The following is a 12,579-nucleotide window of genomic DNA, read 5'->3' on the forward strand; positions in this document are numbered from 1 at the left end:
AAAAACAACCGAGCATCGTCTGATCCGGCAAGTCTGATTGGCTACTCTCGTTTCCACCATGATTGTTGGCTCAAAACATTGCGATCTTAGTGGCGCGGAGTGGGCAGAGTAGGTGTGGCAAAGCTGTGACGTATGGCTTCACGATTTTGCTGTATGGGCAGATCCTCTATTTTATAACATCCTTGTTAAAAACCATAAGTGAAATCTTGTGTATGACTTGAAGATAAAGTTGTAAAAAGTGCAAGATGCATCTACATATGTGGACAACTAGCGCACACACCTAACTTTAGGAACTTGAATTAAAAAGTAGATAACTCCATTTTAGAAAATCAAAAATAATGGGATGTGTGGTTAGCGATTAACATATCGGATTTTAATCTGTCGTCGGTTGTAACTTAAGGAAGTTCAGTTTATTTACTTTAATAATAATATTAATTTTGATGAGTGCAAGTATTGCTGTTTATATGCTTGAGTATGACTTACCTTACAAACAATTTCAGTACTTACAAAAGAGGGCTACCCACTTCTTTTTAAAAGGCCTGTTTCCGTGTTGTGTAATTGTAATTAAATGAAGCAAATGTGAATCTGTGGTCAATTGAGGGCCACCCACTTCCTTCAACTCGACGTATTAGAACTTCTTACACGCGATTGCGGGATGTGACAGCTAAAGAGATGGGATACTATGTTTTTCCAGCAAGATTGTACATTCAGTTGCGCTGCCAGAATTTTGCTGTAAAAGGGGAGAGGAGGATTTGTAAAATTTTTGTTAGATAGTCATACATAATGATTAGTCTCAATGAATTTAAATATGTCCAGTTCTTTTTATTCGTTTGTATTATTATTAGTAGTATTAGTTGTTTTTTAAAGGAACTTTAATTTTATAAAAATGAACTGTAAGTAACAACTGAACGTAAATTATATAACTGTAAAGTATACCAAATGATAACAAAATGGTGGAGGGATCGGTTCCATAGACCTCTCTTCATAATTGTATTTTTGCGGAAATTCACCATCGATAACACGCTTGCTCAATGTTCTTCCCGGAGCCCTACTTATTTAATAATAAATGCGGCCACGAAGCAACTAGAACAGCTATAGAGAACACCAATGAAGGGTTCCGTTACTTCGATATTTACATGTGCAGGACAATTAATATTTGTTATGATAAAAGTAATTCTTACTTGCTATAATATTACGAAGCTAGAACCTTGACGAAGATTCGTATTTGTAACCCATTATTATTTTTGAAATTTCGTGTTATAGAAGTCATTAAAAGTGGACGAGAATTTCTGTGGCAGTGACTTTATGAACAAAAACATTTCAGGTTCACATGTGCAAGGATTTCCGTTTAGCTAAAGCAGATGTGTTCATTCTTTTTTGATAATGTCAAATTCATTTACTACTTCATCGTATCTACTATACAGTAGTTGCCTCCCACGTACAGATATCATTGCTTTCTTAAATTATTTCACTGCATTCCGTAGGATTCTCAAATTTAAATAGTGCTTATTTTACACCTAAATAGTACGTTTTGTCACTTAGATATGTGTGTAGAGTTGTTTAGTTTCAATACTGAGTACATTTTGTTTACCGGAGGACACAAAGAAACTATTCTGTTTGAGAGAAGAAAAATGTTCGTGTGTTTGTTTTCGCTACATAGTGTAATTAGGGCGGACTACATTCTGTATAATAATGGCAGTAGGGTCTATTAATTTCTAACAATCCATAGCATTTCAAAGGATGTTTTGTTTACATTGTAGTTTAGAGAATCGAGAGAACTGTTGAGTTAACGTAGCACGGGAAGTTTCAGGCCTACGAACTTAGGAAAGCATTTAGAAGCGAAGCTTTGATTTCTTGTGAAATGTTCGGCAGAGTCGAGTCTGCATTCCTGAACTGGTGCCAAGAGGATAGATGCGAGTGTGGAGCAGCTTAACGCTTAAGATTTTACGTGTTGGATCATTTGAAGTGTTTTTTGGTGTCACGAGTTTTTTTCATTAGCTTGTGTGGGAGTCTCAGTGTGAACATTATTATTACAGTCGCACTATCGTTGTACTATTACCACTCATTTTTCTGTAGGAATAGAGTGAGATTTAAATGAAGAAAATTTCCAAGGAGTTGTATTTCCAGTGAAGTGTTTCGAGCTAAAACGAAGTGGAAACCGAATCCTGTACTTTCAGAATCAATTATCAGTATTAAATTTCTGTTTAAAATGTTCCTTTAGTTACAACAAGATTATTGATGTAATTTCAAGTAGCTTATTGCAAAGCTGTGGCAGATCTGAAAATTTAGGTTTATAATATTAAAACAGGTAGTAATTTACAGTTAATGGATAATATATTTTCAATAATTTTGCCTGAGTTATGAGAAACGTTGACATGAATAACAACCATGGGTGTTCGAGGATTTTTTCTTTTTACCTGGAGTTCATTTGAAAGCATGTTTAATTGTGTAAACTGAGAATTTTGATAGATATACTAGTTTTTGTTTATGGTTATTTATAGCCAAATTAGTACCCATATAGACTTACTTTTTTATTTTAAGAAAACTTACGATATAAAATTGGCAAATTGGGGCCGCGGTGGCTCAGTGGTAGAGCGTTCACCTCTGGTACTAGGTGTCTCGGGTTCAAACCCTGCTCCCGCCAAGTGAACTTTGTGGTGGACAAACACCGTGTGCGTGGGTTTTCTCGGGGTTCTCCCGTTTCCTCCCACTTTCTTCATTCCACCATTTCATTCATTACTCATCATCACCGTCTCCTTTAGCCTAACCGGCATAACCGTGGGACGTAAAACTCAAAATTTCATTTCATTTTCATTTCAAAATTGGCAAATCGCTTTATTTCTAAACGATGCACCGTTGTAGATCTCTCGGAAAGTGCCAAGATTAAAAGTAATTGCAGACGACAAGCCGGTGTTTTGCACTATATTGATGAATGTATTTTTTCTAAAATTATAAAAGATATTTTCGTACGTCATTATGTATGCTATAGATTAGTAAACATTATAACAGCATTATTCCTTTGTGATCGGCAACAAGAAAATCACAGTCGGGAAATAAACGTGAAGAGTCAGACTATAATTGTTCAGAATTTCTTGCTGTCAGTATTAGATTTAACTTGATTGTCTGAAAATAGTATTAGTTTCGAAGTAGTTAACATGATTCTTAGTGGCTAACGAGGGACTTCTGTTCTAGCGCGTGATCCGAGTTCGATCCCCGGTGGGCATACTAAGCCTTTGACAAAAATTGTAATAGTGGCTCGGTACACATTTAAGCACTAGCCCCATCCACATAGCTTCGGCGCTGAAAAGGAAACTACTCCAATCAGTCATTGGGAGTAGTGGTAGTTCTTGCATCTAATTGAAATGTACCACATAATTGTGAAAAGGGGGCGAGTAATTAAATCTATAAGATATATTAGCCCTGAAATACCAGTTCTTACGGGAACAATAGTTGTATAGACAATATTTAAAACGTATATTTCCCGTAGGGTGCGTATTTGAATCGAAGTGGAGTGATAAAAGCCTAGCTTTACCCAAATGATATGCTCAAAAATACGTTTCAAATGGTGCAGCAGTTATTCTTTGCGAATATTTAAATCTCCTTTGCCTCCTTAGGATACGCACTTCAATTAAAGTTTAATGGTGAAAACCCAGATCACTCCAATTGCTAAGTATGTTCAAAAATTAATTTTATGAATACAAAATTAGGAATTAAATCATTATAGAAATTGACCCCATTCCCCGTTAAGAAGTGAAATTTTCGAAAACTCTGAGAAAGTTATCAATTTATTTTTAATAAGAAGTTTATATACAGAGTTTCATCTGCCTAACCTGAGAACCTGAGGAGAAATTTATTTTTGGCGTAAATTTTGAATCCACTCCTCGTTATTCATACTGATTTTAATCAAAGTGTAACTTGACATGATAAATAAGAACTCGGTCCGAGCCAAGTGCTGTGTTCAAACCTTCATTTCTAACGGTTAAGCCGTTTTTTCGCAATGAAGAGTTCTTCATTAATAATTTGTTGGAAGCGTGCAGTAATACAGGACATGAGTCTGATGTCATCAGGTAGTAAAGTAAAAGGACGAGAATAATTCCTTTCTGTTTGTGTGTTCGCAACGACTGGTTGAAAGACATTACAAGTGATTGAGTTTGAAAGAAACTTGTGGAGCTGAAGGCTTGCCAATTTTCGTTGGTAAATATAGCGACTGTCAACATCGACAGCCAATAAGACAACTTTTGTTATATTTACCGGGCGAACAATTCGTTTTACTTCTTACAGTAAAGAGTCAGGTAATTCAACAAATAAATAAGTAGGCTGTGAATATATTTTGATGATATTGCAAATATTGACTATATTGTAAATCGCCACTTACGCCCAGCCCGTTGTTGTTTTTTGTTTGTGTATTAACCTTACAATACAAGTATCCATTTCAGCAGAGTTTTCTTTGATTTCTCGCACATATATATACACATATATAAGAAAGAGGGTGAGAATGAGAATCAACAATCATTTCTGATACGTTGCCAAAGAAACAATGTAAATTAATGAACGGATCCTTTCTTCGAAGTTACTAACAAAATAATAGCTACTATGTATGGGTACGTTCCTTTGCCAGTTGTACACAAAATTCATTCCGTAATACCATATAAAACTATTGTTCTTTGCAGAATTTTTATTTTTGTAGACGGAAGTTAATATGATAATGTGATTTACTTTTTTCTTGCTTCATTTCTCATGGTGAAGTTAGGCTAACGTAAATCTTAGATACCATGCATGCATGCGTGTAAATCTGTACGCAATTCATGAAGTAAAATAATAAAATATGGAAATGATAGTTTATAAACACAATATTTACGATGACTTTCCAAGAATATTTTCTTTAAAATTTTCTCTAATTTGACGTCAGCTAATCAGTACTGTTCAGTACTTGTAGGATAAACTCTTTATTTTTGTCTTTCCTAAATATCACATTCTTTTAATTGTAGGACGTACCTCGTACTTTAAAGCGACCGTAATAGTAAACAGTTATGTATGGAATAAAAGGCTAGTTTTGGATGTCTTGAATCTATCTAACTGTTCGTACAGAATTTTGCCGCGGTATCATTAAACGGATCGAAACCAAATTTTATACAAACGTTTAAGAGAAATGTTACCAGTATGCGAATTAAGTTATTGATCTGGGGGGAAGGGGAAATGAGGCCAAGTAGATACAGATATCTTAATTAAAATAATTATTTTAATAATTAAAACGTCTTCCCCTTCTTCTCTGCCACAAACACACACACAAATTTGATCATCTGACAACAATAATAAACAAGAAATTTCTTAATAAATTTAGCAACAATAATTAAATTCTTCTTCTTTCTTACCTTGTTTAGTTACTACAGTTAAATAATCTGGAGTACTTTAATGTTTAATTTTTATTACGCCATATCTCGGCAGCTTCAGCTACAATCAACACACATCATTTCTTTAGATCGTCTTGGCCAGCAGTTCGCAAATCTTACGTGTGTTGGTAGTGTAGTTAGTACGTTCAAAATCACCTCTGAAAATGAACTGAAGGGTATGAAAATACGGTTGCAAGTTACAACTATAGGCACAGTGAAGTAGTTAAAAACTGGGCGGCGGTGAAGACCGAAAAAAAGAGTGAATATTGTGGTAACGGTGAACATAAAATTAGGGGAGACCGAAAGTGTGAATAGTTTGTCTTTCATTTCAGAATACAGCTAGCAGACTGAAATGACATGAAAGAACAAAAGAACAGTGAGATTTGACAATATACACATCTTTTCATATTATTTCAGATTACAAGTAAAAAATGAAATTAAAGCTTTCAGTTGTTCGTCCCACGTTTATGCCATATAGGCTAAAAGAGACGGTGATGATGAGAATGAATGAAATATGGAAAAATTGGGAGAAAATAGGAGAACCCCGAGAAAACCCTCGCACACGGTGTTGGTCCACGAAAAGTCCACTTGACGCGAGCTGCGATCGAATCAGCGATCCATCAGAGGTGAACATTCTACCACTGATCCACAGCGGCACATCAAGTTACAGGTAGTTTACTGACGATCAAAAACTGAAAATAGCTTATTTCGTTGTCTTTCTTTTGTTTATTCTTTTTGTGTTCATTTCATAAATCCATATATAGTTTTTTGTTTTCTTCTACATTATCTGGAAAGACTAGTTACTAGTGAGTAGAAGTCAGAATCGAGACTAGCGGATAATTTAATAGTATCATTACCACGTACTTCGTACGCTTACAACATATCTCCCGAAACGCTTTCGTAGTATTTTATAGGTGGCCTGAATTCTTGCTTAACTGTTAAACTTTCTTTTTTGCCTTTTACACTTGTTCTATACTCTATATTTTTTTTTCTAGTTATGAATGAGAATATGTGGCTTCCACATAGTTCGGTTGATAAGATAGTTTCGTTCATGTTTTTGCAAAGACAGGAAATGTACATCTGTTATAGGTCTTTCGTTTTCCTTTTCTTAATGAAGAGGAAGCAGCTGATTAGCCGATTAACGTCGTAGTAGATCTGGCTAGATAAACATATTTGGTTACCGTATATCTTTTATATATCTCTCCTGTACATAACTATTTACGTAAAAATCATGCATGAAAGGACATATTCACAACATAAAATCTGACCTGCAGCTGGCTTGCCATTTCTCACGTATTAAAATCTGTCCATAAACTCAGTGCGGGACTCTAAAAATAAGCATCGCAATTTAGAGGACGGATTTTTGTTGGTACGTAGCCAAAGGGAGGGGAGGACGAAGAATGCGAATGAAGGAAGGCAGAAGTATTTTTGAAATGATTGTTTTGATTAACATCAGGTATGTTTCTAGCACAATCCAATGAAGAGGAAGCATTTTGTACAGGGTGTCTTCGAAATTGGTGGACGGCTACCTTTCGCTAATTGAATTCAGTTTTATTTTCGTCAAGAAAATATCTAGAATACTTCTTGTGAAAATAACTGTGTAAGAACGATAATTATGTATGTTATAAAGTAAAAATAGAAAAGCGTTTATTTATATATTAGTTGACCATCTGGCTGTCCATTTTGTTTGTTCGAATGATTGGAATTTAACCTCGCTTTTCAACACACAAGCTGTGTGCTATCCGAAATGCAGAACTATGAGGGTTCGAACATAAGTTTTGCTTCAAAAATAAGAATCCTATCATTTAACCACGAGATAACTTTCCTGCCAATTTTACAGATGCTTGAAAGACAAGTACATGAATCCGAATACATTCTAATGAATACAAGCATATTTAGTTCTTTTTCAAAAAGCTAAACTCTAATTGGAGCGTTGGATGACAAAAGGCGGTAACTCATTATATATATATGATTTTTTTAAGCTATTTGCGTGAACTTGAAACCATAACTTGTTGTATGGCAAAGTTGTGTATCCCAGAGTTAAAAATAAGCAAAGAGGTGGAAGCATAAATAACGTCGTAAATTCGAATTCACGATGACCCTGCACGACAGAGTGGCGTGAATCTAAATATCTCAAAAGTGACTTACGCCACTTTGCCATCTAACGCCTAAATTCAAGGGTATAGAAGCAAAACCTGGTAAATCCATTTTTCAATTTTGTCAGGAAACAGAAGTGACGCCCGTGTGTTTCAAAATTGTTGAAATTTTTTAGTAGTCACTGCTTAATGCAGATGAGTTAAATCTACCACTTAAAAAAAAAGTCACCTTTGTTTCGCTTCCTGACAATATTGAAAAATGGATTTAGCAGATTTTGCTTCTATATCCCTGAATTATTTAGAGTTTGTTGATAGATACTTGTTCTATGCAACGTATACTTATAACGAAACATTACTAGAGACAGGGTTAAATGGATTTAGCACAGTATACCCACATTTTCCTTTTGAAAATTCGAACGATTCCTGTATTCCTAATAACTTCCATAATTCACATTTAGTTTGAAAATGATCAGTGTACAATGTTATAACAAAGGATGATTCAAGGTGCAATTCCCCTTTCTCCAAGATCTAATAAGACGTTATGGAATGAAATATTACTAAGGATTAAACATAAAGTCATTGTCATCATAGTTAAAAACAAATTGTTCCTTCGTGAATTAGAAAAAGAAAAATGTTACTTCTTACAGGTAGAATGATAGATGTGAAATACTGTGTTTTATTCTCCTTTCTGTTTTAATTTCTGTATTAAAACGCTAGAAAAGTTTATATGTTTGTGGCTAATTCTTTCGACAATGTGATCTCGAAAACCAGAAATGCTAGAAACGTGCCGTTTTCGCTGGTCGATTCCAAATTTCGTATAATTTGCCAGTTTTCATTCAAATTTTCAAAAAGCTTGTCTTTATTTTTCTGTTCCACATTTTAGGCATCGTATTAGCCCTATTAGTTTAATATTGCAACTGGGTTGATACCATAGGGTCGACGTGGCTCAGTGCATGGGGTCCCGGGTTCAAACCTTGCTCCCGCCAAGTGAACTTTGTGATGGACAAACACGGTGTCCGTGGGTTCCCTCGGAGTTCTCCCGTTTCCTCCCACTTTATTCATTCCACCATTTCATTCATTTCTCATTATCATCGTCTCCTTTAGCCTAGCCGGCATAAGCGTGGGACGTAAAATTCAGATATTTTGGGTTGATCTCTGAAAGGCAACCAGAAAAGGAGCTACGTATACCGGGCTAATGGACATTTTAGGCGCTTTGCTTTAATCTGAATGGCAACTTCGAAGGCTTGTGGACCCACAATGAAGCGTACTCGAATACGGAATTATAAGAAAAAAATATTTGCATTTGGCGTCATCTATTACTTATCCAAGTTTGCCACAAACTCCCCCCGACATTCTATATATTAAAATGCAAACATTTATGTGTTTGTGTATATCAGTCCACTCCCTTTGAGAGTCTTCGTATCTTTTACTTGTGTTCGTAAAGGGACTTACACAGATATAATGAAAAGTAGGAAGGAGATTCACGCTCATATTAGAACTGTGCGCTGTGTAAATAGTACAGGTTCAGCTAGTATTTCTGTATTATTTTATTACCATGTATGTATTTTAGACATTATGTAGTACTGTATTAGCATTTACATTTACTCGTAGATACAATTATAGAATCATATCTAATGTCATTAGTGTGTGCATTGTGCTTTCTGTAGGTTATAATTCATTTTAAAAGGCTACGAAAACTACATTACAGAAGTAGTTTCTCGAGTTTTTGCAGCTCATTGGATATTTAACAACTACTTCGATAATGATGTTGAAGGCATTCAATGCAATTGTAATATTAATAAAGGACACAAGTTCTTACGGTTTAAGTCAAGACTGAACTTTGCTGATGTCGGCTGTGTTTATGCATGATTAAATTCTAATATATCTTATTTTGCCGAGAGAAAGGAGGGAACCCAGCGTGAATCCTGAGCTGAGATTTTTCCTTTTTTAAGCGGAAGACACATAAGGGTAAATCGACTGGATGGTTGTACTGTTGTCTACTTCAAGATTACAGCTAATACCAATGACACAAGTTTTTGTGAAGGATTGATGAAACCGGAATAGTGATAGAGCTTTAATGGAAGACCAGTCGTCACTGCGGGTAGCCTTGGATGGCCAACTGTCAACGGCAAGTAGCAATATACAACCCGCGAACAAATTAAAGGTGCAAAAGAATCGTTTGAAGGTTGTTGTAGAAGATTACCTCCAACGAGGAGCTGTAAATAATTCTAAGAAAACTGTGCTTCGGTATTCAGAATAGAGAGATTACTGAGATGTTTGGTTGCCTCACGAATACATAAGAAATCACATCACATGGGACACATACATTGGCATTCTTCCACTCTCATTGTTGCATAGTTTAAAATGCTACAAAAAGGTTCTTGGCATTTCGCTTTATAAATTGTACGGAACACCTCTCTGTTAATTTGTTCCTTGTATGATACCTGTGAGAGAGAATGTTTCATTGAATTACCAGGCTTTTCATGTTCTTTGCTGTCTTTTTATAGGTTCGTTCTTTCCTCGCAAAATAACTAGAAAACCTGTAGAACATACACTGTTAAGTCTTAAATGCAGAAATGCTTCTTGGATTCTGGAATATAGACTTTTCATTCTTCGTTACATTACATATAAACTAAAGTGTTTACTTTTAAGCAATTTTCTTCTATAGGGTTGTTTGAAAAGTTGTAAAAATTCTGTTTTGAATAGTACATTTTCAGATAGGTTTATTAAAATGTGATTTGCTTTTGCCATTCTAAATTTCTATAATAGAATATTTCGCTATTATTGATGCATACATTAGCAACAGGCTGTATGAGACGTAGATCAACAATGTTTGGTAGAACAAGATGGCAACGGACATCTTTACACCTGGAGTGCCAAGCTCCTACAATTGTGCAATTGTGAATTTGTTCATAATTTTAAATTTTGACAAAATTTAATTTCTTTGCAATTTGTATATATTATTACATATTTTTTATATGTCCTGAGCCTCTAACTCCCAAGTAATTTTACAAATAGTGTAAAAACAAATTTACTTAGAACAGGCGAATTCGTCCTGTTGGAACGCGCCATTTTATACACATCTACGTTTTCAGAAACAATTAAAACACATTTAGTGAAGCAGTCCACTGGGCTATAAAGCTGGAACTTTCTTTATAAATCTCCCGAAAGGGAGATAACTAGAACTAGAACGATGTTTATAGAATAAATCAGTCATTTATCCTTCTTGTCATTGTTTTTGGTTCGGCAAAATTGTTAATTTAGAGGCCAATATTTGAAGTATACAACCTATCAAAATATTTTATATTCGAATAAGACTTGCTGTTATTGACTAGGGAGTGGATATCCTGTGGACCGTGGTCTATTAATCGACTGGCGAGTCATAAAAGGTAGCTCGTGTTGTCTATTCTTGCAGTGTCGATTCCAGTACGAATACAGAAGTGGATTAATCCTGTAAAAATAACCAGTATAAAGCACATTACGCAATTTGTACAGTTAAACTAAACATAAAAACAGCTAACAGCTTTAAATAATCACTTTATAGCTGTTTCGTGTAATAAAGTATTTTAAATTTAAGCAGTTCTTATTTATTCTTATTAGCTGTACGATCGCACTGATATCCCTTATTTTTTAAAACAACAATTTTAGGAATGATCAAAAAATCGATGAAAAGATTGCGATCTTGATCAAGAAGTTTACGAATGATCAAAAAAAAAAAAAAAGCATCAAAAGATTGGTGATTGTGGCCAATAATTAGTTTTTGGATCAAGGGCACAAATTTTTTGAACGACCCCTAAATCGAGTTTTCGTATTTTCTACGGAATAAGCACATCGCACTGAGTTAAGTGATAATTTGGGTTTGGCTACACTATATGTAGTTCTCCAGATATGAGGCGTACAAGAAAATTTTTGATTGAAATATATTGAATCTTTTGGTTCAATAAAAAGTTGACAACCCTATTCCCTTGTTAAAGATCATTTTTAAAGCATTTTTGCAATTTTTTTTTTATTATAGAAGTAAATTTTTGTGTGGAAACATGTTTACGTCAATTTTATGAATTTGTGAAGTTTTGAATATGCACTATTGCCTTGGGCAGCGGGAGACGAGGAAGACTGGAAGGAAGAAATTAATTAAAAAAAAAAAAAAATGTTTTAGCTGCAGCGGCTCTTATTAGTACACATGCTTATAACCCTGTGGATTCATTATGATTAGACACTACTGGTCTATATTAAGCCAAGTAGACCGCCAGTAATTTCAGAAACGAAGAGTACTCCTCAAAGCTAAAAATGTTGGCCACCCCTGGTATAGACGATACATATTCGAACAAGTTGCGCAAATCTAGTCATGAAAATCACAAGTGCAGATATATATATGTCGTTGCATGAGAGAACCTGATGAATGTAACTCCATTTTTGTAAGTTTTACAGGCGAGAGAACAAAATATTATTTTCTTGGAAAGATGTGTTTTAATAATAAGATGGTAATTGAGCTACATTACAGCAGATGATCGACAAGGAGAACAGATGGCGTTACGTTCCATTTACACCAAGTGGGGCTTTCAAGATTATGTTGAAACATGAAGAAAACGAAAACAGCATTTTTGGAGTTATGTTCCTTTGGTTCTCATGCGACGATATGTATAATAAAGGAAGAAAATAGGTACAGTTTAAAACATGGTTGAATCTTTGTTCTTTACGTCTGTGCATTGCGATGCTCTGGTTTCACCGTGGGCTCTCGCTCCATGGAATTTTTAGTTGATGTGTAGGCAGGACTATTTTCGTTTGGTAGACAACTGTTTATGTGTTTGCACTTTGACGCATCCTTTTCCTATTTCATCTGTCTGTTTTGAAAGTAGGTTTCTAGTTGAAGGAAGTACGAAAGATTTAGATGCAGTATATCTGTTATTGTATGTTTGTTGTTAGTACGATTACTATGTCAGCTCAATCACATTATATTACTTCTCCGACATCTCCATTACTTTCACTCGCATGACAATCATCCTCTTTTTGTTCATGTTGTTTTTATCGTATGAACGTAAACGGCATCCTGATGATTATCCGATTAGTTATTCGTTAATGGTGTACCTTTTTTC

At 34.9% G+C, this 12,579-nt stretch overlaps 1 protein-coding gene across 9 annotated transcripts in view; it reads left to right on the plus strand.

Annotated features, from left to right (window-relative positions):
- The window catches only part of Tab2 (TAK1-associated binding protein 2), a 264,341-nt gene that overhangs the window by 127,822 nt on the left and 123,940 nt on the right, over window positions 1-12,579 (plus strand). The gene's annotated exons all lie outside the window — the stretch shown is intronic.

Source organism: Thermobia domestica, chromosome 10 (assembly GCF_964235325.1).
Source record: "Thermobia domestica chromosome 10, izTheDome1.hap1.1, whole genome shotgun sequence".
Lineage (NCBI taxonomy): Eukaryota > Metazoa > Arthropoda > Insecta > Zygentoma > Lepismatidae > Thermobia > Thermobia domestica.